Source organism: Argiope bruennichi, chromosome 8, assembly GCF_947563725.1.
Source record: "Argiope bruennichi chromosome 8, qqArgBrue1.1, whole genome shotgun sequence".
In the NCBI taxonomy this organism is placed as follows: Eukaryota; Metazoa; Arthropoda; class Arachnida; order Araneae; family Araneidae; genus Argiope; species Argiope bruennichi.
This window is the reverse complement of record NC_079158.1, coordinates 88,989,853-89,016,649: the sequence shown is the minus strand read 5'-3', so window position 1 is coordinate 89,016,649 and position 26,797 is coordinate 88,989,853. Positions and strand designations below refer to the sequence as shown.

The following is a 26,797-nucleotide window of genomic DNA, read 5'->3' as shown; positions in this document are numbered from 1 at the left end:
CATCATACTATGCTTAAACGAGCTTTTAGGGTGCATCAATATTTTAACAATTAAAAGCTACATGTAGATACTAAGCAGCAAGTAAATTTCGTTTACTATGATTCAAAGATTATATTTAATGGTAATTTCATTGACATATACTAAAATCATTATAAACTTATTTATTATATTTTCGTCTTCATCAATTTTTTAGAAGCTACATAACTGAACAATCAATCAGTAATTTATGCAAAATATTAGCGTTCAAAACACACTTTTTGTGCTTTGCTATGTAATATGCCTAAAGCCTAATCGAAAATCCCAATCAGAATGCCATTAACAGCACACGGCACATTAAAATATAAAACGTATCCTCTTATATTGAAAATTTTAAAACGTAAGCATTTAGACCTAATTTAAACAAACTATTCTTCATATTCCTTTCATAATATTCATTTAATTAAAGATCCCTTTATTCTGAAAACTTTTTATTTATTAATTTGATTCTTGTATAATTCTTCATACTTTTTAGCTTAATGAATAAATGCTGTCTGAAATAAATGCTGCTACTACAATTAATTAATCTGCCTTCCAAGATATATAGATATTTGCAAAGTTATTATTCTTAAAAGAAAATAGAGGTTAGTCGTTTTCCCTTCAAACAGTTTATTTCAATCGTCTTTAGTGAGTTATTATGGGCTTTATTTCGAAAACATGTGCATAAATTCCCTGCCGGAATATATACAAAAGCTCCTTAGGATAAACAAACTTTTCATGTGAAGTTCTTAAATTAATATACTTTGGCTGTACAGAAAAGGATGATCAAAGATTAATATATGTTTTTAAAAAATGTTTATACTTATTCTCCAAACTTCGATTATTATTTCTCAAAATATTTCAATTTCAATATAATTATCCCACTTATTTCAAGACTTCAAACATATGCTGGAAGCTATTTTTAACGGGCCTTTCAAAAATGGATAAATGTAACTTTAAAGCAAGCTCTGCTTCTGATAATATAAAACGCTTACCCCGAAATATTTCTACAAATTTATGAAAAGAAAATGTGGCACATTGTTAAATTAGAGTTATGAGGAGAATGATAAACTCATTTATACCGTTCTTTTGTTATGTATACCGTTAATCTCAAAGTCAAAAAGCTCATAAACATGCCATGTGCAGATTTTCTGGGAGAAGCTTGTAAGTGTCACCTAATGAAATGTTCAGTCTTTTCGATATATGTGTGCCATGTGTAGATTTTTTTGGAGAAGCTTGTGCGTGGCACCTAATGAAATGTTTAGGCTTTTTTATAGCTATATGTGTAGATTTCTGGATGTAACTTGTAAGTGACACGTAATAAAATGTTCCACCTTTCTGATATATGTCATTGGACTTTCTTCTATTACAATCGAAGGTTGATATTTACTTTCATTAGACAAGGTCGCTGAAGAGCAAGTTCCCCTTCCCTTTAAAATAGAATAACTTCCATATGTAAACCCTTTAAGCATTTGCTGGGTAAGACAGACTCCGCACGGCTTCCTGTAGCTTCACATAGACTTCAGCCGACTATTTTTTAAACGATAAATTAAATTTCAACATCATTGTGGTGTGCCACGTTCATTTTTGGCATGTGAAAAATCTTCCAAGACGGTATTGTTTATTGTGACAAACAATCGTAAAACAAGCACTATCTATTCTTCACATGCAATATTATTTTATTTCTCTACACATTTATATATCTCTACTCGTGTGATAACAATTTCATTTTTTATTCCTTTTTAATCACACTTAAAAATTCTGATAATTCTTTATTGAACATAACCTCTAATTGAAACTTCAAAGAAATAACGAAAATTATATATAATATAATTAGCTTCGATTATATAAATAAATTCAAATATCTCATACGTTTTGGTTTCATGTCATAATATAATTCCAATGTTTTGTAAATACTTAATTCTTAAACCGTATAATAATTAAATTTCAGTTATTTGAATGAAAATGATAATTAGTTAAAATTAATTGAAAATGAAGCTTGTTGGGTCTTGTTTATCTATAAGCCAATCGAATTTTGTCTAAAATGTCACATCACTTTATAATTCACTTATCTACATCATATTAGAATTGTCTTTGTTCGATTAGTTCGTCAATAGAATTGAACAGTGTAGTTCCGGAATTACAAATTAGAGATTACTTGAATGAGAGCCATTATTTAAACAGAACTACTGAAACAGGTACTCTTACAAAACGGACTTTGATGGCATTAAGAAATACAACAATATAAACTTAAAAGTTTGGAAGGTGAAATATGTTGCATTCTGGTGACGTGAATTAGCGAAATTATGAATATTTAGACAACTGATGATTTGTTCATAAGATTTCAAAATATTAAAAAAAAAACTTTCATTAATAAAGTATGTTCCAATTTTTACAATAGAAAACAATTAAATGGCTGATTATACAATTCTTGAATTGATATTTTGAAAACACAGGAAAAGTAAAATGAGTAGGATATTATGCATCTTATACATCAGCATTAAGTTGGCTATATATAATATTTTAAGTAAATCAATTTAAATTTGTTATCTATGTTCTGATAAAAATATAGGTTATCATTTTATTATTTTAAAAGACATACTATCATGTTTCAAAGTTTGGAAATGATCCAAGCTTCAATGATAAATGAAAATAATATTTAAACGTATTTCTCAAAGTTTCAATAAATAAGCTTTGTGTTGCAAAATGATTCTCATAAATATTTTTCCAGAAAATAGTGCAGTAAATTAACAGCTAAACTTTTCGTGAACCATTGGTTTTTGAATTGAATGATCTTGTTATAACACCAAAAAATTTAAGAAATGTTGTATCATATCTTGTTATTATTTTAAAACGGAAATTAAAAAGGAATTATTTCAAATCAATTCCCTTTATCTATTAGCAAATTTAACAATACTAACGAACCTGCATATGCACTTAAATTACAATATAAAGCTTTATATTTACAGACAATTAAGTTATTTCTTTTCTAAAAGTCTAGTTATTTTATATTCTTAATACAGTTGGAAACAGTTATTATTTATAAAATATTTTAAATATTTTTTTTTTAGTTTTTATGTTTGATTAAAGGAACTTATAATTAAATCTGGAAGATTTTATCCTGAACATAAATGTCCCATGCATCTTATGTTAAATAAACATTTCCTCAATTTCTTAAATTAAACATATGTCTCTCTTACTTGTATTGAATAGTAATTTTTGTAACAAAGTAATTCTTAACTTCTGTATATTGCAGGTCCATATTAATATAATACTTATTTAAGCAAACAAATTATCAATAAAACTCTCCCACCGGCAAACACCTCATATATGGAAGTGACAAACTTCTGGTTTGGCGTTTGGCTTTTGCCACCATGGTGGGTATAATAAGGCTGTGAGTTTTGCTATCTCTTGCTGATGATGAAATGCATTTGGAATCATGTAAAATAAGTAAAAGTAAAAATATGAAAAACTGTAGCGGAAATCAAATTAGAATTCTAAAAATAGTTATTAAACTCCTATTTGTAATATTTTAGCAGTTTCTGCTACAAAGATTGTTTTAGATCCATAAATCTATAAAACTGTCTACAAGTATAATATTAGATTCAATAACGAAAATAATTTAATTTATATTTTTTATTAATAATTTGATTCAAGGATATGTCGTGAACGGCCAAAGGAATGTCATGCGAGAAAAAGACCTTTATTACAACAATAAAAATATCAAACCGAGAATAAAGACTAATGTCAAAGTACCAGATTATTTGTTGTACAAGTAACGAAATATGTCGATCTTAGGTAAATCATTAGCTTTGTCTAGAAAATATTGGGCTGTTTTAAAAATAAAATATATTTTTAGATAAAAGCTTTGTCAGTCTGAAAAATTATTAAAACAACAAAAGCAAGAAACAATTTTGAAGGCTTCTAGAAATTACTGGAGATTTGGGGAACAAACCGTACTTAAGCAAACCGTCAGTTTTGTAACAAAAGATATCGAGTTTTTAAGGTCAAAATCATTTCGCTATATGAAAATATTTCAAAAGCTTCGTAAATCTGATATTTTCGTACGTTATTTCAGATATATTTTTTTCCAAATTTAACTAATGCACTTTGCCAAAAATACATCAATAATTAATCGGAAAGAATTATACACCATTAGTCTAATTTTCTATTAAAAAATGCTGGAAATTAATTCTTTGTTCTTCAATTTCTTAAAGAATGAAAAATGACAATTAATCAAAAAGTGCTACTCTATTGTGCAATTGTTGAAGAAATTCTATCCACATGATGATCTTATACACTGTATGAAGATTCTGGTCGATTCAAATTCTCCAGAATCTATATTATCCAGTTAAAGAATTATAAGTACTAAGGGATGCGATTTTAGTTTAGTTTCTTTTTTCCAATCCAGTCATGAAATTCTGCATTGTGCATTTATTGCATTGTATAAGAATGCCTAAATTGTCTCAAACTTGCAACGTTAATTTCATCAGCATTTAACGAGCCAATTACCTTAATTAAACTTTTACGCTATCTTATTCCTATTTGTGAGCTCATTAAGAGCCTGTAACTATAATAACGCATACTAAGCTATTCTCCTAAATGTACAGAAAGGTTATGCTAATTGAAATCCCACTTTCTTGCAAAAGGAATTATGCACCAAAATGGCAGCAATCTTAGTAACTAACTCCATTATTTAACCAACATTGTTTTACTTTATCTAGCGACCAATCAATGGCATAAATAAACATAGTATACTATAGATACTAACTAGAAATTCTTATAACATATAGATAACCAAGATTAATTGCAATTTTAAAGTTAGAAAAATAACAAAATTTTATAAAACACCAAAATCTTTCACTGTGATAAAACTTTTCAGAATATCTTTTTTCTATTAAATGTTATTGAGATATACTAAATGAATATTCAACGGCATTTATTTCCATTTCTATCATCTTTCATTTAGAATTCCGAAATATGCAGCATGAAGTTAAAAAATTCATTATATAATTTTAAGGAATTTGTTCTTACATATTTAAAGCCTGAAATTACTTAATAATTCATGTTTACATTTTTAAATATATCGGAATTTTGCTTTCTTAACTATTTTGAACTAGTCCACTTAATTTCAAGAAACACTAAATTATATCAGTATTCTGTCTAAATATAAAAGAATTCATCCTTGATAAAGTTTTAAATTAATCTCTTGCAACAAAATTCTCTTATTTAAAGGGTTTAATGAAAATATATATTTAAAAACATCAAGTAAATTGCAAATGAAAAAATTATAGTTAAAGTTCCTTTTTCAAAAACCTTCTTTTGAGAATAAAATGCAAGATTGTGGCATTAACATTCCAAAAATATAAGCATGCAATCCAACTTGAGGACTAAAAAAGTACTTGCTACAGAATATTTAAATTTTGATTGCTTTGAATGGAAATTAACTTAACATTTTAGTTTCAAAAATTTAATTCTGGTATTCTATGAAAATTTATATTTTGGAAAGATAAAAGGAACTATTCTAATGTCAAAAGGTTGCCTTTTCGATTTCAATATATATATATATATATATATATAGGTTACATTTTTCCAGAAGATGCCATAAAATATAATAAATTTGAAGCTATCATTACAAATGAAAACATTTTATGCATTAAGGCGACAGTGGACTCTATTAAGCAGCTTTTCAAATTATTCACTTAGGGTTATGAATATAACATTGCAAAATTTCTTAAAAAAGCGTTTTAAAACGTAATTTATTATTTTTAAATTAAAAAATATATGATGTTTAAAAATTTCAAAATATTTCCAATGACTTAATTTTTAATTCTTTATATTATTTTTCATTATTACCGACTATAAATTTATTTTTAACAAAACTGTGTATGATTTTGTAATTATAATTAAATGCTAATTTTTTTAGAATTATTTTCATGCACTTACTGCATTTTCAAAAGAATTTTATGCTTTTCTTAATTAAAATTGACATTTAACAATCTTTAAAAATTCGAAATATAAAATGAATACACAATTTTCTTTTAATGTTTAGTTGAAAATTCTAAAACAATTTCATTTCTTCAAAAGTTAAGCGTAACATTTCAAAAACACTTAAATATAATTAAAATATCATTTTGAGAAAGTCTTTAAAATGTTTTTTTTCTGTAGGAATATGCAAATATTTATTTTATTGAACAATACATTTATAACATAATTTTAGTTGAATATAAACATATATTTTGGTGTAATAATAATAAAAATAAAATTTCCAAATTTTTGCTTATTTCAAATTCCACTGTTCCCTTTAAAGCATTAAAACCTCGAAATGAAACCAAATAAGAAAAATAAAGAACATGTTTAAAGGCTAATTTTTATTCAACAACAACAAAAATTATTTCGCATTTCATTTTATTACACGTTTATATGTATATTAAAATGTTTGCTGTTCAAATCTTAGTATTCATTTTTTAAACAGAATAAGAAGAATAAAGAATCGGTTCAAATATTAATTTTTACTGATTCCCAATACAAATGATTCCGCAATTTCTTGCTATCACACGCCGTTTGTATGCATGGAATACTTTTGTGTGATTCTTAGTATTTATTTTATTTCAAAGGCAGAAATTTATATATATATTATGGGTGACTGCTTTGCATTTTAAGATTAATGATATATAATAGTGTGCAGATAAGGTCGTCTTCTTTCTCTTCAATTTAACATCCTATACTCAATTTAAAATTCATCATTCTTTACTTCATGAAATTTTCAAAACATTTTTATCTTTGGACTTGAGTTTCGAAAGAAAAGTTGCCAGGCACATCGATTTTTCTTTTCCTGTAATAAAGTTTAATCGTCACTCTAGCTTATAACGACCACTAAGGACTAAGGCAAAAAAAGTTTGAGCGGAACAACTCAAGCACGCCGATCGTGTGGGGGGTAAATTTTCAGGCAAAGTTTACTGCCCGCCGAATTTGCAATTCATATTCTTTAGAAAATTCGAGTTTTTAACTGGCAACGCTTCACTGAATTTGAATTGCACAGAAGCCGTCATTATAATGACGATAATGACGTTCTGAAGTTTGTGAAGATTTAGAAGGTACTAGTAGATAAAATATTTAACTTATATGCTTGAAGCCACTTGAATGCTTTGAGAACGAAACACTCATCCGGTTATTCTGTAAGAAAAGTTTTTGTATCCATTGAATAAACAGCAAAAAAAAAATCGAAAATTAATATATATGCATTATATAGGGATTTATTGAAGGCTTAACTATTGTAGAATGCAGTGTTATGTATATATTATTCAAGGCAAACAAGATAAATTTGGAATTTTGATCATAGTACATCATAAATATACCAGCCCATGAACTTTATGGAGCTTTAAATCTTGTTATTTATTGCATATTTTTTGATTCACTAAGGGAAAATAAATCACTAAAAATATTATTTCTCTTATTTCATCTCTAATATTTTTTTGTAACATTGGTTACGTACTATTTATTTTTATGCAAATTAATTGTATGTAGTTTTGTAATATATAATAATATAATAATTTATATCTATGAAGTAGAAAATTTCTATGTTCGTGTAGGTTCCTTAAAAAAAAATGTCTAATTATGATAAAATTTGGAGTATGCGTTCTGCAAAATAAAAGAAGAAGAATTGTTAAATTTTCAAACTCTGAATTTATAAATATATCAAATGAATAAAAATTAAATTTTTAAGTGGATTTTTTTCTATTATATATTCAGAAAATATTAATTAATGGGAATTCTTTTTACATCTTTCGGAATTTCAAAAAGGATTCTTTTCACTTATGCTACTTCCATTCTAATGCAGCAATTTTTCTCTAATATTAGCACTCTTTATTTCCGAATTTATAATATGGGTAATTTGAAAAACATTTTTTTTTTATTTCTTTAAGAAATCTAAATAATTTTTTTCTTGTCATATCAGATTTTTCAATCGTGCTCTGTTATTTGGATATTAATAATTAATTAGTATTTTTTGTTATTTGTTTTCACATATACACACTATTGAATATGAAAACGCAGTAATTTGCCCTTTAATTACAATTTTTCAAAATTGTTTACATTTTTTTACGGTTTGAATGAAATGATATAATTTGATATTTTATTCTAATACTTTAAATTTTTAAAATGTTCAGTTGAAATAATAGAAGTCGTTTTAAACCAGCTCTTTAATGAACTTTATTCATGTTTTTTTAATGAACATTTCATTTTATCTTTGTCATTTTACTCTATAATTGTTCTTTTGATAATAAACTTTATTTTTGTCCAACTTCTTTGTAACTTCGTGGTATCAATAATACAGATATATTTTACTTTCTAGTATAGAAACTATAAAGGAAATATTGTAATCATCAAACAATGTGACTCCAGCTTTTGACTAATATCCACACCATGGAACTGAGTTCAGAAAACATGTTTATCTCCTTATGTCTGCCTGCCTTTCTAAGAGACAATCAATATATCTGCCTGTATTTGAACGCCATTTGAGTTATGTGAATGAGTTAAATTTGGAATATGGACCTACGAAATTTGTAGGTTTCTCTCAAATGTTGAAGGTAACGTATTCACAGAAAAACTATCTGTCTAGCTGTTTAAGTACAAGTTATAAATACAAAACACAAGGAACAAGATAGATAAAATTTAGTGCATAGGTTTACCATCTAAAATACAATTTTTTATAAAATATTGCAAACTATCGGTCTAGCTGTTTAAGTACAAGTAGTATAAATACAAAACATCAAGAACTAGTTAGATAAAATTTAGTTCACAGGTTTACAATCTGAAATACAATTTTTTATAAAATATTTTAAAAAAAATATTATAGGTCGGTTTTCTTTTGGTCTGTAATTTTGAAGTCATTCGGTTTATATTTTTGAATTGTATTATGTCATCCACTTGGACAGATACATAGACAATATTTGTATTTTGTATTCAAAGAATATTTATGGGTCAGGGATGTCAGTGGTTCAGGGAATCGGTATTAAAATTAATCAGGATTTTATTAATTTAAACGATTTTATTATTTGAATTAGTTCATACGATTAAAATATCTATGTTTCTCTTAGGAGGAAGAAAAAATAAGATTAATTTCATGGAGATAATGCATAAAAATCTTTTCAACAATAAATAATCTCATAAAAGACATGCATTTTTTTTTTTTTTCAAATTTTCAGTCACATTGCCTTAAAACAATTACAATGCATGTTTGAGTCTTTTCCCAAGAGCGATTATATAATTGACTACCGAAACTACCATGTTTTCTGTTAAGTACATTAACAAATAGTTGCAAGTTTGAGCAATCCAGAAACATGATTTCCCAAATGGGTTATTTCATTTCCGTATTACAAAGTCCTTTGCATGGGAATGTGGATGATGTTCCAAATTTTCTGATTACTGAATATAATTATCTGCATTTCTTCTGCATTTTCTTCGTATACACCTGTTATTCTGTAAGTTTGTTTAATTCTTGTTCTGATATTTTTCGGGATTTTTTTTCTATTTTCCGATTTGTATCACTAATTATTTACTAGAAACTTGAGATGTAGTTGTAATACTGTCTAATAAATTTTTGGAACATGTGAATTCTAAAAAAGAGTTTCATCGAGGAACTTATTTGCCATTTCTGGACACTTGTGTATAATCCTCAGATGCAAAGTAAATCGGATTGGCGGCAGTGGCCTGGTGGCAAGGTCTGGCTTCGGAACCAGAGGGTTTCAGGTTCGACACCCGATTCCACCAATTCCGACACCCTAGGGGTACGATTCCACCGTGTAAGCAGACGGTGCACGTTGAATCCGTCGGGACCAAACGTCCTCTAGCTGGTATAGTGTGGAAGTTTGGAGAGGAGGTACCAGCTCAGGTGTCGTCCTCGTCATCTAGTATGAGGTCCACCCCAAAATAGCCCTAATGCCGCTGCTTTAAAAACGGGACATTAATGTAACTAAACCAAACTAAATCTGAAGACGAATATTAATTAATATTGCAAATTTCGCTATGCCAGAATAATCCGTCAATCACCCTGCGCGTATATAAAAACGATTTGATGAAAACTGTCTCGAATTTAAGCATATATCTATGTAAAAATGTCTTACTTGGTAATTTATTGATAGTATTATAGCTACGATTACTATTTCAATGGAATGAGAGCAATTTATCTGTAATAATGTTTGCCCTTTTATATGCCTATGCTATAATGCAATAGAAAAAAAATGTCACTGTAAAGAATGTGCGTAAAAATACGTTGTTGCTATACACATCACGATTGTATAAATCTTCGTCTATACTTTGTCGTCGTTACTCTTTCGCGTCGGTTTCATATTGAGTTATGCATTTACAATACTATAGGTGTTTCTTTATTTGAGTATTTTCACATTCTGATATTTCGGCACAAACTTTTGATTTTTTTTTCAGTCCATCTAACATTTATTTTAAATTTCAAAGAAGATATTATTGCTTTTATTTAAACGCATGGTGTCATTGCGATTCCATTCGGAAAGACATGGAATTGAGGAGGAAGGGGGAATAACTTAAAATTTAGTCTGCATTTAAGATTTTAAAAGAAAGAGTGTTAAGAAAAACAAATTCATAAAATACTTCAATATTTATTCGAAATTATTGTAAGGAATTTCATTCAAACATTCATTGTAATTCATCGAAAAATTTTGAAATATGGTATTTTTTTCATGTATTTTTGTATTTATATTAAATTTAAAATGCCGTGCAAAACAGGAATAAAAGATCTTGCGAATAAATTATGAGAAATTGAAAAAAAATAATAATAAATAATATTTAGTTTTCCTAGCTGTTACAAAAATAAGTTTTAACGCATAAGAACTTTTTTTATCATGTGAGAACATAATGTTGCTTTGGTTAGGGGGTTTTGAAACTCGAAATCGTGAAGCAATGAATAAAGTATAAATGATAATTTTCATCATCAGCTTTTAATTGCATATATTTTTACCTGCTTTTCTTAAATTAATTAAGACAAATAATGACTGAAAAAAATAATAATGTTCTCACATGATAACGTGAAATTTCCGACCGTAGATTTTTTTTCCCCTTCGTTTTCTGCTCTAAAAAAATTCACTCGGATTTAAAAAAAAATATATATTTAAACACGGTATACTGGATCAACAATCTTTTAAAAATACTTATAAATAATTAAGAGGAAATAGTATGATCTTTTTTCGACTTACTATTATAAATGTTTTCACATAAAAAGAATTTCATAAAAAAGAATGACAAAACAACTTTTAATATGTTTGAGATTTTATTTTTTTAATTTTACATCCAGAAAACACATTTCAAATTTCTGTGAGCTTCTGTGCTTTTAGAATGACTCAGGGGAAGTAACTTCTTCCGTTATCAAATTTAGATATTTATATGTAATCAAGAATCAAAATTTGCAATTTAGGTATGTGATCAATTATTGAGATAAACAAGTTCAAATAAAATAAATTGTAAAATATTTGGAAGATAGTGAAAATTTCAATAACTTTTACATAAATTTCTATTTAATAGTCTTATTTATGTAAAACCACTGACGTCATTTCATAAGTATTGTTATTAACACTTAATCATAATAATTTAAAAAAGATTTCACTAATTTTTGACATTGCATGTATTTTTCAAAAAAGATAAATAGCATTATTTCCAAAAATTAAACACGAATATTTAATTTATACGAAAAAATTAATGAAAGTAAATTTTGCCGGTCGTTTTTTTTTAAATAAAAATCAATATTTTAAATATAATTTACGATAAAAACATAAAATTAGGTAAACCAAATAAAAAGTGCAAAGCGCAAATATGCAAATGTGCAAAAATACAATCTTCAATCTCACTTCAGGTTACCATCATAGTAGCCTGGAAAGTTACTAAGAAAAAAATCCGATTCTGAATATGTATTTTCATTGTCAGGAGAAATAAAATTCCTTTGGTGCCTCTTAAGAAAAACGGCGTTTCCCTATTTGGCATGTTGAAAAATAATGAAGATGGTAATTTTTTCGGAGGTAATTTTAATTAATGTATCGTTTCTTAAAAAGCGACAAGAAACATTTAATTATTTCAAATTTTATAAGAGAAAAAGAAATATTTTTCCCTACCAATACGTGGTATAGTTGATATTTTTCACAACTAGTAGGAAAATGAAGCCATATATGACAAACCACAGTTTTAAAAAATCGCTATATTCTTCACATGCTATGTAAAATTCAGTTTTTTTCCCCCTTTCTTTTCTTCTTTTTGTAAAATATGGCTATTAAAGATAGGCTGTTTTTACTTGTAAAACTACAACATTCTCAAGTGAATTTGCTTTTGTCAAAGAATATTTTTGTTGTTGATTTGTGTATTTTCCCAGAGAGACAGGCGCAAAAAAATAACTGCTTGTAATTTCTCTAATAAAGAACAAAATGAAAAAGATTTATAAGAATTAAATTAGCATAGAATAAAATAACGGCTAGAATGATGTTACAGTCTAGCAAACACATTAAAAATAATCCTCCAAAATTAAAAAAAAAAAAAAAACTAATTCATAATTGCTGTCCAACACATTATGAATATAATGAGATACGTTATCATTAAAAGAGGTCGTTTTAGAAAAACTCTCTTTAAGGATGTAATTATAAATATGATAATCAGTATCCAACTGAGTGTCACATCTCAACATAAAATAAGCTAATTGCTTAGCTTAGGGAAATATATCACTTAAGTCTTAAATTCATAGATATAAATGGTAAAATATTCATATTGTTATAAAAGCATTAGAAAAGCTTTAAGAATTTGCAACCCTTGTAATAAGACCCTTGCAAATGTGTGCAACCCTTGTAATAAGGCGAAAGCTCCTCAATTCTTACGCTTCAAGTCATAGTGATTATCAAAAATTCCATGGTCATTTGTTATGTCATAAAGAACTGTCTAACCATACAATAAAGGAGAAAAAGAAATCAGATTATGTTTCTTGATAAAACGAGTGCAAATGATATCAGACACTCCTTTGGCGCCGATATAATGAACCCAAATATGATATCTAGTTATAAATCCTTGGGATATATCGGATCTTCAAATCTTATGATGAAGACTTTTATATTATCATGAATCGGCAAATAAATACACTGGATTTATATTAAGTGGTTGGACTTTATTTTAATTTGATGATATTAAATTAACTTCCAGACAATATTTTCCTTCTGTATGTTTTAAGATCTAAAAATATTAATGCAGAAAACATTAAAATGAAGTATGTCTTCATCATTGAATAATCTACGACAATTGTTGAATCATGGTTTTATATAAATTTTAGATGAAGAATGCTGCTATAAGATTAAATGATTCCAGATTATTTGATGCAATGCATATGTATCTAATACCGAATGGATCTAAATTAAAGCAATTAACCATTCACTTTGTTTATTGATGTTCAGTTACCTGTAGCACAAGTACATAACTTAATATATAAAATTATTATTAATCGATAAATTTGACGTTAAAGTAGCGACACTTTAATATACTATGTTTATATTAAGCGACTGGACTTTATTTTAATATGACGATATTAATTTCTAAACATTTTTTTTTCCTTTCTCTTGTTGTAATACGAAAAATATTTATACAGAAAAAGTTACATTGAAACAAGTCTTCAATTGAATAATCTACGACTATTATTGAATACTATTTCTATATAAATTGTTAGATGACATATGCTGCTGCAAGATAAAAGGATACCTGCTTAGTTAAGGAAACGTGTATAAATCATTTCGTATAGATCTAAATTAAGGCAATTGACTATTAGTGACTTTTATTGATGTTCATTTTATCTATAGGAAAAATAAATTAGTTAATACACAAAATTCAAAATTTTAGAATGGTTTTGAAGAAATCATATTGTCCATAAAAGTTCTTCTACCCAACATTAACTTGAAAATGACGATAATTATTATCACAAACTTGGTGGTTAGTTAAAAGGAAATAATAATGCCCTACAAGAACGTATATGGTTGGTCACTATGCTACCTGGCAACAAACAAACGAGTTAGTGCTTATATCTCGAAAACAGTATAAAATATAGGAAAAAGCGGATTAGAAAATAATGTAGTGTTTTCAAATAAGTATGAAAAGACACCTTAAGTTCAGTAGTATTAAGATGTAGAAAATGCATAGATTTGGTAATGTTTTCCAAATTCTGTGACTAAACAATTCGCGGCATCCGAATATATATATCAAATAATAAACAGTCACATGATGGCATGGAACATTTCGAATACTGAAAATAAAAGTATCTGTTAGTAGCAAATTATTCTGTTCTATATACTCTGTTTATGTTTTTATTATGTAAGAGTTGCGACCAAAGAAATGTGCATTTTGCGTGTTTTGTTCTTAACAACATTTGAATTCTAGGTGTTTTTTTGTTCTAAATCGAAGACATTCTAAATTTTTATAATACTGTTTTTTTATCTGTAATTTATATCATTTTTTATATCATTATGCTAATTAGGCTGTTTAAGCAAGATATCGCTGTAACAAATCTCATTGTGTAGCGTTTAGTTACTTCATTATCCGTATATATTAAGGTTGTGGCAATTGTTTTTGCCATTCCAAAGTTAATGAGGATTACAAAGAATTTAAGGGACACTTTATATAAAAACTAATATTATTCATAACTTAATTCGTCAGTACTCTTCAGTTAATTAATTAGATTGATTATATAACAAAAATTACTAGCTGATGAAAGAACGAAAAAGTAAATTTAATTTTTGTCCGCTTATAATTAACATTAATATTATTTCAATTTTAATTTGAAAAAAAGAAAGATTTTAACAGCTTTTCAATTGTATTAACTAATACATATGAAGTTTTTATATTATTGCACTGATGATTTTTTGATCTGTTAAATCTGACTCCAAATGAGCTGATATGGGATATCTTATCTGAAATGTATTTATTTCATGAAAAAGAATTTCAAATCAGTAATGTATAGTTTCAAATATCATAGTATAATTTATAAATTGAGAAAAAAAAACCATCCCCTTTTTATGTGAAGTTAAAAAAATTATTCTTCTACCTTTCTCTGATATTTCTTGAAAATGAATTAAATGGTGCAAAAATTATTTAACCGATAACTACAGACATTTTTATTTCAACAATGCCGCTTTTTAATATCCAATATGCTATTTAATTTATTTTGAATTAAACGAAAATAATTTAGATCATTTTTTCAATGCAATTAATGTCCTATGAATATAATAAACGTTCAGTTACAGAGCTTAAGGGTTCATTATAAAAGAAATTTATATCCTCTCATGACACCTTTTTGACTAATTTAATGATTATTTATAAAATTATGAACTTCTGCATTTTCAACAGAAGAAAATTATTAAAGAAATTTTGACTAAGATTATAAATGGTCTTGAGCAGTTAATTATAAATGAAAATAAAACTATTGTGATTACTTTATATATATTTATTACTCAATTATATATATTTATGTCCGTATTAAAATATAAAAATATTAGCACTATAATCTCAAACTAACTGAAAATATATAGTTAAAAAATAGAATCAATAATAAAATGGATCAATGGAATTTTTTTGGCAATTGTTCTATTACTTAAGTCACATTTAATTGGAACCATGCTTTCTTTAATGATGAAAAACTTTTTAGATATTGCATCATTTTTTATGTATATTATAAATCAAAGTTTCGAAGAAATAAGAAAAGGTAAATCATTGAAATTCTTAATTCCTAAGGCGATTATCAGCGAGATAAATAACATAAAAACAATGCTTTGTACTTTCCAGAACCAAGAAATTCTTTCAAGATAATTTATTAAGAGCTAAGAGTGTCTCCTCTTTCCTTTTAATGAATAATATAACTGAAGAACGAAAAAAATGAATTCAATTCGCTTTCATTTTTGAACAAAGAGAGATCTTAAAGAATATTCTTTAATTTTTTTGGAATTCGTTTTGGGAATGTAAGAAAAAAAAATTTAGGGATTTTCTTCATTGACAACGTTTTGTGCAAAAGCACAGATTGGAGATAGAATTAATGAAAAAGTTATTTAATTATTTGAATCAAAATCTAAAAATAAGATTAGAAATTTCAAAATGTTCTATCTTTTTCTGAGAGACAAAAAAAGGGGGAAAATATTCAAAGTAAAAAGATAAATATATAAAAATTCTTACTGTTCTCCAATCGAAATAAATTTTTGCACTTTTGATTTTTCTAAAATATTTTATGGAACTTTCCATTTGTGTGAGATACATTAAAGCTTGTTTTTAGTGTAATGATTTTAAATTATAATGTAATAAATCTGTAATACTCTTTCCCTGCGCATAATCTCATATTATTAATCTCTCTTATTATGAGATTATATGCACAGGGAGATTATATGTACATGTATTATCTTCATTATTGAAGTGAAATTTACAAATAACTATAATCATTGTTATGTCAATTTTTTCTAATCTTAGCAGATTACTTGGTGATATATTTGGCGACTTTTTGGTAGATATTGCAGATTTGCGAACAAAACAATGAATGTTTTAGAAAAGCCAAAAGTATCAGCGATATCTTTATTATAAAAAGCCGAAACCTTTGATTCTTCGAGAAAATTCATTACTCTGACAGAGGAAAGTATATAAATGGAGGCGCTGATATGAACGGGGGATACTCTGTTTGAACTGTTGATCATAGAAAGAACATGTTTTTACAGTTTGTTTGGTAGCCTTCAACCTTTATTTAACATCCATTTTCAAGCAATGGTGCCCGAATTCATGAATCTGTTAATCTTCCATAACTTCACAATAGATATGGGGCGAATCTGAAAACCAATTATATAGTTGAATATGCTAACAATAAAAAAATAAACGTAAATGGAAGAATTTTTGAAATGCATGCTTTTATTAATATTAAAAAATACATTTTTTTTACTTTTATTATTTTTGACTTGTTAGTAATTTTCTTGCTCATTATTATAAATATGCGTATTTCGATAACAATTCTTTCTGAAATTCATATTCAGGTGAATGAACTGAATATGAATCCTGAATATGAATCCTCCACTTCCATGAAATCTAAATATAACAAAATTACTCGATTTACTCATAATAATTCAATTGTAAAAGTATTGAAAAATCTTATTGTTATCAACATCCTATAAATGTAAAATATTTCAAAATCACCTAATTACATTATCGAGAAAAGCTTTATGTTTAACCTCTTAAACGTAATGTTTATGAGTTTCTTTAAAAACAATATTTTAAAGCATCAAAATGTGAAAGACATTAAAATCCTATATTTAAATATCCTGCCTCGTGCTGTGTTTATTGAATTCGTGAACATATAAGAAACATATAATCACCTGAATAAATCTGTAATAATGCAAATGGAATTCTTGATTTTATTCCTTTTAAATGATTTTTTAAAGAACGCGTGAAGAATATAAAACAATTGTTAATAACAATGTATAAATCCTCTTCCATTTCGATGTGCAAATATTATGTTACATTGGAAACATGTTTCTTTTATTCATTGTCAATTGAATATTATACATAATAAATTCATATTTTAAAAATAGTTTCTGAAAATAAATTCGTGATTGCCCGTAATTCATCAAAATGTAAAATATTCTAGTGATATATTTGAAAGCGTAATATATAGGGACTACAATAAAAAAATTGTATAATTTTGTTGCGGTACGACTAATGAGAAATTACAAAATTAGTTATTCAAAGGTTCATCAAAACCATAGTCGCGGGTCCATCGAAACAAGGATCATCATCATTATTTATTATAGTAAATAACTTAATAAGTGTGATGGATTTTTATTAAAAATTTCTCATTTATAATCAGTTTTTGAAACCAATCACGAACCTGCAAATTTAATGTGAAATGTGAAGTCAAAATAACTTAGTTAAGCCTTAGTTCAAAATAAGAGATTTTCTAAAAAATATGTTTAATAGTTTTCTAAAAAGAATGGTTTTCATTTTTTATTCAAGCTCAAATGGGTTTGAAATAAGATATTATTTCCCTTAATCAACATTTCTCATTTCTTTGTCAAGAAATTCAAGTCTAATATCCAAACAAAATTAAAATAATAATGAGCAAACAGAAGTCGCAAGATGACAATTAAAAAAGTGATATATTTGGTGTTACCTTAAATAAATGCAAATGAAATGAAAAAAATCAGCGTTATTTAATAATCAAATATAAACTTACATCTAAGAAAACATTAAAACTTTTTTCATGACTTCATGATAAAGACCATTGTAACAAAGAATCTTCAATTACGAAATATTAAAAAGTGAAAGACTTTAGCGTGTCATTCAATTTTGTTGTTTCTTTCCAATTTTTCAGACTTGTAATTAATTCTTATCTAAAAGAAAGTCAAATGCTTGCATATAAACATGAGGAAACAAACATCGTTTAGATGTCATTTTTTGTCTCAGGATGAAATCATTAAAAGTAAATACATTTACTCATATAAGCATATTATCACACTCATTTTTCTAAACGACTGCTTGAAATAATTAAATCTTTATCATAAGAATGAAACTGCATTTCTTTTTCAGAAAGTTCATTTTTGCGGATTTGTTTTGAAATACATTTAATAGGAGAAAACCTCGATGGCGAACTAATTAAAATAATTATTGGAGAGAAAAAAAGAAACTTATTAAAGGAAGACGAAAAGATTCACTTAGAAAAAGGAAGCTTTTATAAAGAAATCAGTGACATTATTTGACTTTCTTGGAATCTAGTGGTATTATGGTAATTTGATAGAAAAAAATTCTAACTAGTTAAAAGTCAGTTAAAAGTTTCGCAATATGTTTTTCTAATTCAAAAGAGGCAATGAATGAAAAAAGCTGATTGTGAAAATTCTGTCTAATTACTTTTTCTTTTTTTCAATAAAATCTGATACGATCTTAAAAACACTTTACAAACTGATTAATCATAGATTTGCGTTTTCGTTTAATAATAATAAATGGAAAATATAAAAACACGAAAACCGTATATAGTATACCCATGAGTTTAGTATTTATTATAAAATATTTAGAACTTTACTAATAAGTTGAATTCGACTCAAATAACAGACTGATGTCGTGTTTATAAGCCGTAAATAATAAGCTTATAATTGCTTTTGGAAAAAGACTTTAAATTATGTGCAAAATTATATTTTATATTGTTTCAACAACAAAATATATTGCTGATGAAAATTATGGATTCCAAAGCTTAAAATATCCACCTCAGTTCTGTTGCATTAATTCCATTTAGTGACTTCTGTTTTACAGGAATATCTCTCGATTACTGGTAAATATACTGATATTCAAAGTTTCACAACTCGTCAATTTTGATTGTAGAATTTTTTTTTGTTTAAATGTTAGTGTTACAAATAGTTTACGAAATGCAACTAATAGTAATAGGGAACGGAATAAAAATTTTGATTTCGTAATTTCTTCAAAAGTACATTTATTCAAATACAATTATTCATGTCATTTAAACCATTTTTTCCACTTATATATGACTTGTCCACTGATATATATCATATACTTATATATGATATACTTATGATATATTTCCACTTACATATGACTATCGTTTTTTTTTTTTTTTTTTTGCTATTTGTCTCTGAATCGAACACAGTATGTTAAGAAGACATCAAAAAATATTAGATAGTTTGGATTTTTTTTTGCATCTATTTGTATAATATGAAACATGTTTATAGTATGAATAGTATGACATTTGTTTATAGTATAGTATAAAGGTTATTTTCAAAATGAATGCTGATCTATACTCACTTGATCAAAAAAGAGAGAGAGAGTGACTATTTTTCATGTTTTTTTCAAACCCTTACACACTGATTTCTGTTGCAGTTATTCTTTCTTTTATTACTAAGCAATCTTTGCATAACAGTGGTTAATATTCTTGCAATTAGGCAGAAAACGCAACTGACAACATTCTATAGTGAATGTATCCGTTCTTACAGGTTTTAAAATAATGTAAGTATAATTTTTATAGAAAATTTCCAAGATGAAAAAAGTACATAGATTCAATCATGGTAGTGGATTTTACAAAATTTTTCATTTTATTCGATTTGAAATGGGCATATGAGATGGAAAATAGTTTTATAATTTATCTAAAGTTATAATCATGATTTGTGAATCTTATTAAAAAAAGCAGGGTTTTTTTTCAAATTATTTTATTAATCATTTGACACAAATGTGATATGGATGACGAAAACGTGCTAAACTGTATAATTCTTTTACCTTATCTTCTAACAATAAATAAATACCATTACCTAAAATAATACAAAGATTTTGAGCTGTTCGGCGAAGCCTTTCGAAAATATAATCACAAGTGAAGTACTTTTTTCATAACTGTAAAATTCAAAAATTATTTAATTAAAGATTTCAATTTTACTATCAGTTGATTTATTCCCTAATTTTAAGAAATTTGAAAAATATTTTATCATGTAATATAGAAGAATATTTTTCATAGTTACACTGAAATTTTAATTGCTTTCATTCCTTTATAAATATTCAATCAGTTTTTGTTTCCAATTTTTCATGAAAAATCTATTTGCTTTTCATATTTTTTGAAAGTTTCGCAAAGAATTTTCTACATTCGTTTTTAAAGATATAAATCCTCCTTTATAAACCTCACATTTTATTTTTTGCTGTTCATTACCATAATTATACGAAATTGAAATCTTTAATCCGTTGAAAAATGTTTATAAATTCTTTTTTAATAGTAAATAATTAAAATTAGATGTATCTTAATGCTTTAATAGACACAAAACTGAATTTATATTAACAGGTCCAATTATATCAAAATCAGGATATAATTGATAATAATAAGCTCAATTTAATTTTAATGGGTATATATTTCCTGATAACAGAATAATGTTAAAATAATTTTACTTTAAAAAGCTCGAATATGTTTATCAGCGTTTTAAATGTAGCGAGCATTTCTGTAAGAAAAGTGATGCATTAAAAACAATTTTTAACGTATATATTCATACATTAAAAATATATCATAATTAAAAAAAAAATATTGCTCTAGTTATTCTTTTTTAATAAATACACTATTTTTGATTTCTTAAATTTAAATTTAAAAAAAAAACACTAAACTTGAGAATCAATTTCCGCTCTTAAGATTATCATCGAATAGATGTAATTATAAAGCAAGTAAATAAAAAAAACTTTTTTAATATTGTAACAAAATGTTTTTCACGGAATTGAAAATAAATGAAAAAGGTTTTCTTTCTTCAAAAAAATTCAAATTAATTTTCCCGAGAAAGAAAAGTTGAGCGCACTTATTTCCGAATTCCCCTTTTTAGATTTTGTTAGTTGTAGCATACAGTTTTTTTATTATAATTAAGAAAAGAAAACACCAGAACATGAGCATTATGGCATTAAATGATTACCTACAGAAATTTAATAAATATTCATAAGCATGTTTTGTTTCTATTAATATCATGTCTTTAGAATATTACCATCGTGTTAAAAAAAATGATTTCCTTTCGTTCCTATTCAAAAGTAATTTGTTATTTTAATTATGTATTTTATGGATTGTAAATGATTGTGTGTGACAAAATTTTATTTTGATATTATTCGAAAAAAATGTTAGATTTTTACATTTTGTAGCTAATGGAACAGTAAAAAATGAACACATTTATAGAGATTATTTTACTATGGCACAATGTATATCTAGTCACAAATAATAATGTATTCTGTGCATTATGAAATTTACAACAATGAATCTTTAAATTAATAGATTATTTTTAGCACATTGAAAAGAAACATGCCATTTTCATGAAAACTCCACCAAAATATTCTTTGTTTTTTAAATATTTGTTTATCTAGCTTTTTGCTTAATGGAGTTTTAAATTTTTTAATACATATTAGATCTATTTCTACGGAATAGAAGCTAAATTTTTTTAATTAATCTCTATAATTATTTTTAAAAAAATATTCGTAATTAAGTATTAATAAAATACTATTTCAGAATAAATGACACTGGTGAAAAATAATTTCCATGTTAAATATTTAATACATCAATAAAACATGGAATTAATATGTAATTTTATTTATAAATAATTAATCATCAAATGTTATGTTTTTAATCTCTACAGTACGATTTAAAATAATCCAATATATTTTTCTTATCTTTATAAAGAATTAGAAGCTAAAAAAATCAATTTCGATATAACAAAATTATGATGCCGACTCTATTTTTCAGAATTGGTCATTAAAATATCGTTTTAAAATTCATTAGAAGAATATTTTGGCTCCAAGGCTTCCCTTTTCTTTCGTTTAATATATACTTGCTGAAAAGAGAAAAGTCTTATATAAAGATAGTCAAAGATAGTCTTATATAAATTTTAGACTCTCTAATTAAAATTAACCTTTATATCAATAAATAGTTTTTAAATGTCTTAATATTAAGAATTGCACTATTTATTTTATATTTCATAAGCAAACTGTACTCTTGTTTCATCAATTTTTTTAATTCGATAAGAAAAAAACCGTTTCATTATATTTACTGAAAATTATTTGCTGAATCTGGCTTTTTGCTAAAAGTATACTTCTACAGTCAAATAAATAATTTAATCAAATTGAAAATTTAAAAGTTGAAATAAATATTCACTGATCTGATTAAGTAAATAATAGGAAGTTAAAAAAAAATAAGGAATGCGTGATATATAATTATAAAAAGAAATATAAATTCAAAAATAATATTTAAATATAAAAAGAAATATAAATTCAAAAATAATATTTAAATATAAAAAGAAATATAAATTCAAAAATAATATTTAAATATAAAAAGAAATATAAATTCAAAAATAATATTTAAATATAAAAATAAATATAAATTCAAAAATAATATTTAAATATAAAAAGAAATATAAATTCAAAAATAATATTTAAATATAAAAAGAAATATAAATTCAAAAATAATATTTAAATATAAAAAGAAATATAAATTCAAAAATAATATTTAAATATAAAAAGAAATATAAATTCAAAAATAATATTTAAATATAAAAAGAAATATAAATTCAAAAATAATATTTAAATATAAAAAGAAATATATTTTATTTCATTCTTTTCTTTTAAAATTAGATTAAAAATATGGCTTGTGTATAGATACCTTAATATCACAATTAATATTGTAAAAAAATTCATGATAAAGGACATTTTTAATTAATATTCAACTGTTAGTTAAAAAAATAGTTTTTTGTGTTTCGTTGTTAAATATTTTATTTATATCAAAGGATCTAAAATTTATTTTCTCTTACCTAATTTTATAAATAAATGCCTTCATTAAATGTTTATTATCGCATCTATACAAAGACAACATTTCGAATATCTGTAATTCAATATGTATTCTTAAAACTTTATTCTGAGCTTCTACAATGAATATGCAAGTAATATGAAGAACTATTCATAATTAGTTATTTAATATTTACTATCTTTGCAAAAATAGCTCGAATATTTTGCCCTCATAGCCTTATCTTTTGAATTAAATTTTCCTTTATTGGCAAATACTAAGAGTATATCTGTAGTAAATATAACTTTCGAGTAAATGGAGCACTTTTATTTTACTTATTTCCTAATATTCTAATACATAACATATTCCTGGACGAATCAATATCATTTGCAAAAGTATTTCTGATACCATTTTTGCTATTCTATGACGATCGAAATATATTGTTTACAAATACTTAGAGTATATCTCTGGAAAATAATATAACATTCCAGAAAATGGAACTTTTATTTAACTTATTTCCTAATGCTCTAATACCAACATATTCCTGAAAGAATCAATATCATTTGCTAAAGAATTTTCAGTGCCATTTTTGCTATTCTATGAGGATCGAAATATGTTGTTTAATATTGCATTTTCACCTCGTAAAAATTTCCGATATACGTTCATATGAAATATTCATCATCGTAGTTTTGGAATAGTGGTTACTTATTTTCTTAATGGACATTTTAAAAGAGAATGCTAAACACATACATAACAATTTGTTGCAACGATCGGCGGCAGCTACACTGAATGCGCCAATTTCGCCAACCTGTTACCCCGAACTATACATTCAAGGATAGAAGTGAAATCTGTAATCTGCACTTTATATGCAGAGATGTCTTAAGAAAATTGCAGCTACCCACAAGATATGTAGGTAAATAGCAAGCCTCTTATCGTTTCATCTTTGGACACACGTTTTGAAAAGTTCGAATTGCCTAAAACCAATGTTATCTCATTAACTTTGCACTGAGACCAATTTTAACAGATAAAAAAGTTTTAATTATATTGTCTAAAAACGAATAAAAGAGAATTTATGAGTTCTGATAAATGTATTGATTGTGTAACAAATTTGACTCAACCAGGATGAGCCCATTTTTAATGAAAATGCCATTTAATCGATTAATATCAAATGTTAATTACAAAAGCGTTATTCTAAAACTACAATGTAAAAGTAATCTTCAAGAACAACAGATGGCAAGGTACAGTTAAGAATGAACGAAGTCATATTCTCTATTAGCATAAACTTAGGTTATAAAATCTTGTTAAGAATTACACAAACATTTTATTATTTCTTTTACAGCTGAAATATGAGTGTGCATTTTAGAAGTTTTGACTGCAGTTATAAATATAGTTAATGAAAATATGACGATTTATTCTTTTTGCAGTTAAAATTACTAAAAGTATTTTCATATAAAGTCATATATTCATTGCCTTTCATTGCATGATAAATGAAAGAACTTTCTAGTTTGAGTGGTGTTTCATGTTTAAATCACTTCAGCAATGACAATTTTTGTTCGATCAATCTCATTAAGGAAGTATTTTGTTCCATTTTATAATGAGCGTTTTATAACACTTTTAAATGATTTTCTCGGACAAAATGTCTACAAAAGTCTCCTGACAAAATTGAGTCGTTCAGGATTTTTCTCTTTACAAGAACAAACATTAATATTAATCGACTTACTAAGTTCAGTAAACATGGTTCTAATACTTGTGTATTCTTCTCCAAGAATTTTTGGTATTTTTATACGAAATTGAATATTTTTTCTGAAATAAATCCCTTTTTTCTTAAGGAGTATTCCGTTCTTATTATTCCCTTTCTTAATTGGGTAAACAACTCTCTCTTCCCTCTAAAGCATACGCTAACCTTAACAGGTTACTTGGACCCCCCGAGGGTATTAAAAGTCTGATTGACCGGAAAGCTAAGACAGCAACACTGGCTGGAACTGTGGTTGAGTTTTAAGGGCCATCACCGGCCACGGTACAATCCTTCCTGTGGGAAGTGCATCATGTCATCGATAAGAGATAGCCGATGACTCTTCCCCATTTCTGTATCTACCAAGGGAAGGAGAACCTTTCACCATACCAGAAGCTTCTTATCCTCATTTCTGAAGTGCCCCCTGGTGGGGGTAAAGCATATGGTAAAAATGAATGGTTTTGATAACACCACTGAATTGGTGGAAACTATTGTTGAGTTCTAAGGACCATCACACTCCACTGTACAGTCCCTCAAATAGAGGCCATATCCCGTCATAGGCATGGGCTATTCAACCTCACATCGTTATTATATCTTCTTATGTATAGCTGACCTTCTCGCTGCTACTAAACAAACAAATATCGACATCCTTATTACATCTATCACGGTTTCGGGAAACAGCTATCCCCCTGAAAACTTCTAATTCACAAATTTGAGGAAGCACAGAAGTAGATGAAATATTAAATTTTTAGATGTAATGAAGACATTGTAACAATAGACTAAATACTTAAGACATTGAAAAAAGAAAGGACAAATCACAATGCATTTAAAAAGAATCAGTTGAAAAATAAAAATGCTTTTTGAAACTTCTCCAAATCACCTGTTGAAAATAAGTTTATTAACAAATTTTTATTCCCAAGTCAGCAACACTATCAGTGTCTCTTTAATTCTTCTACATTAATGATAAATTAATATATTTTACCCAAATATGATCGAAGTTTATTGACTTCTCGCAAACCCATTGGATGCGTACACGTGAAAAGGCAAAGGAAATATTGATTTCTTTTGTACTTAATAAGTGGCCAAATGAGGCAAAATAATCAAATGAAATAAAAGTAAGAGTGTCATTTTTTCACTCTATAAATTTAGTTTTTTGCAGTAAGTTACTATCTTTTTAATTGAAAAACGAATGGACTATCCTGTTTGTTTCTGTTTAAGTGTGTTTAATAACGTGAGATTTGCTAATAATATGTAATTTTTTAGAGATAAAAAAATTTAAGAATTTAATAATCCCGCTATAACACCCTTCTAACCGTGAAATGAAAATCAAAAGACAATTTAAAATATTTTAATACAGTAATATATAAATTACACGTTTTAATACTCTATTGTCGAACTTAAAGTTTTAACCTGACTATTATGGAGTGATATATCAAATTACACTTTGCATTTTCCTTTGACGACTTGATTTGTACATAATTGAAAGTTTTACATAATCGTCAAATCCAGATTTTTTATAAAACTTCCATTTTTTTTAATTAAAGTATATATAAAATATAGTATAAGCAAAGTATATAGCCAAATGTTTATGTAAAACTTTTTGCCATTTTTTTTTCTATACGAGGAAATTAATCAACTGTCTTAAATCAAACAAAGGGAATTTTTACTCTCATTTCATACATGGTGAGATATAACAAATCTCCCAGAAATGCTCAAAGATGGAACAGGATAAAAACTGCAACAACAAAAAA

The 26,797-nt window shown here is 26.1% G+C and overlaps 1 protein-coding gene across 1 annotated transcript in view; it reads left to right on the top strand.

The window, feature by feature from the left end:
* Positions 1-26,797, top strand: part of LOC129981306 (cell adhesion molecule Dscam2-like) — a 493,597-nt gene that overhangs the window by 240,035 nt on the left and 226,765 nt on the right. The gene's annotated exons all lie outside the window — the stretch shown is intronic.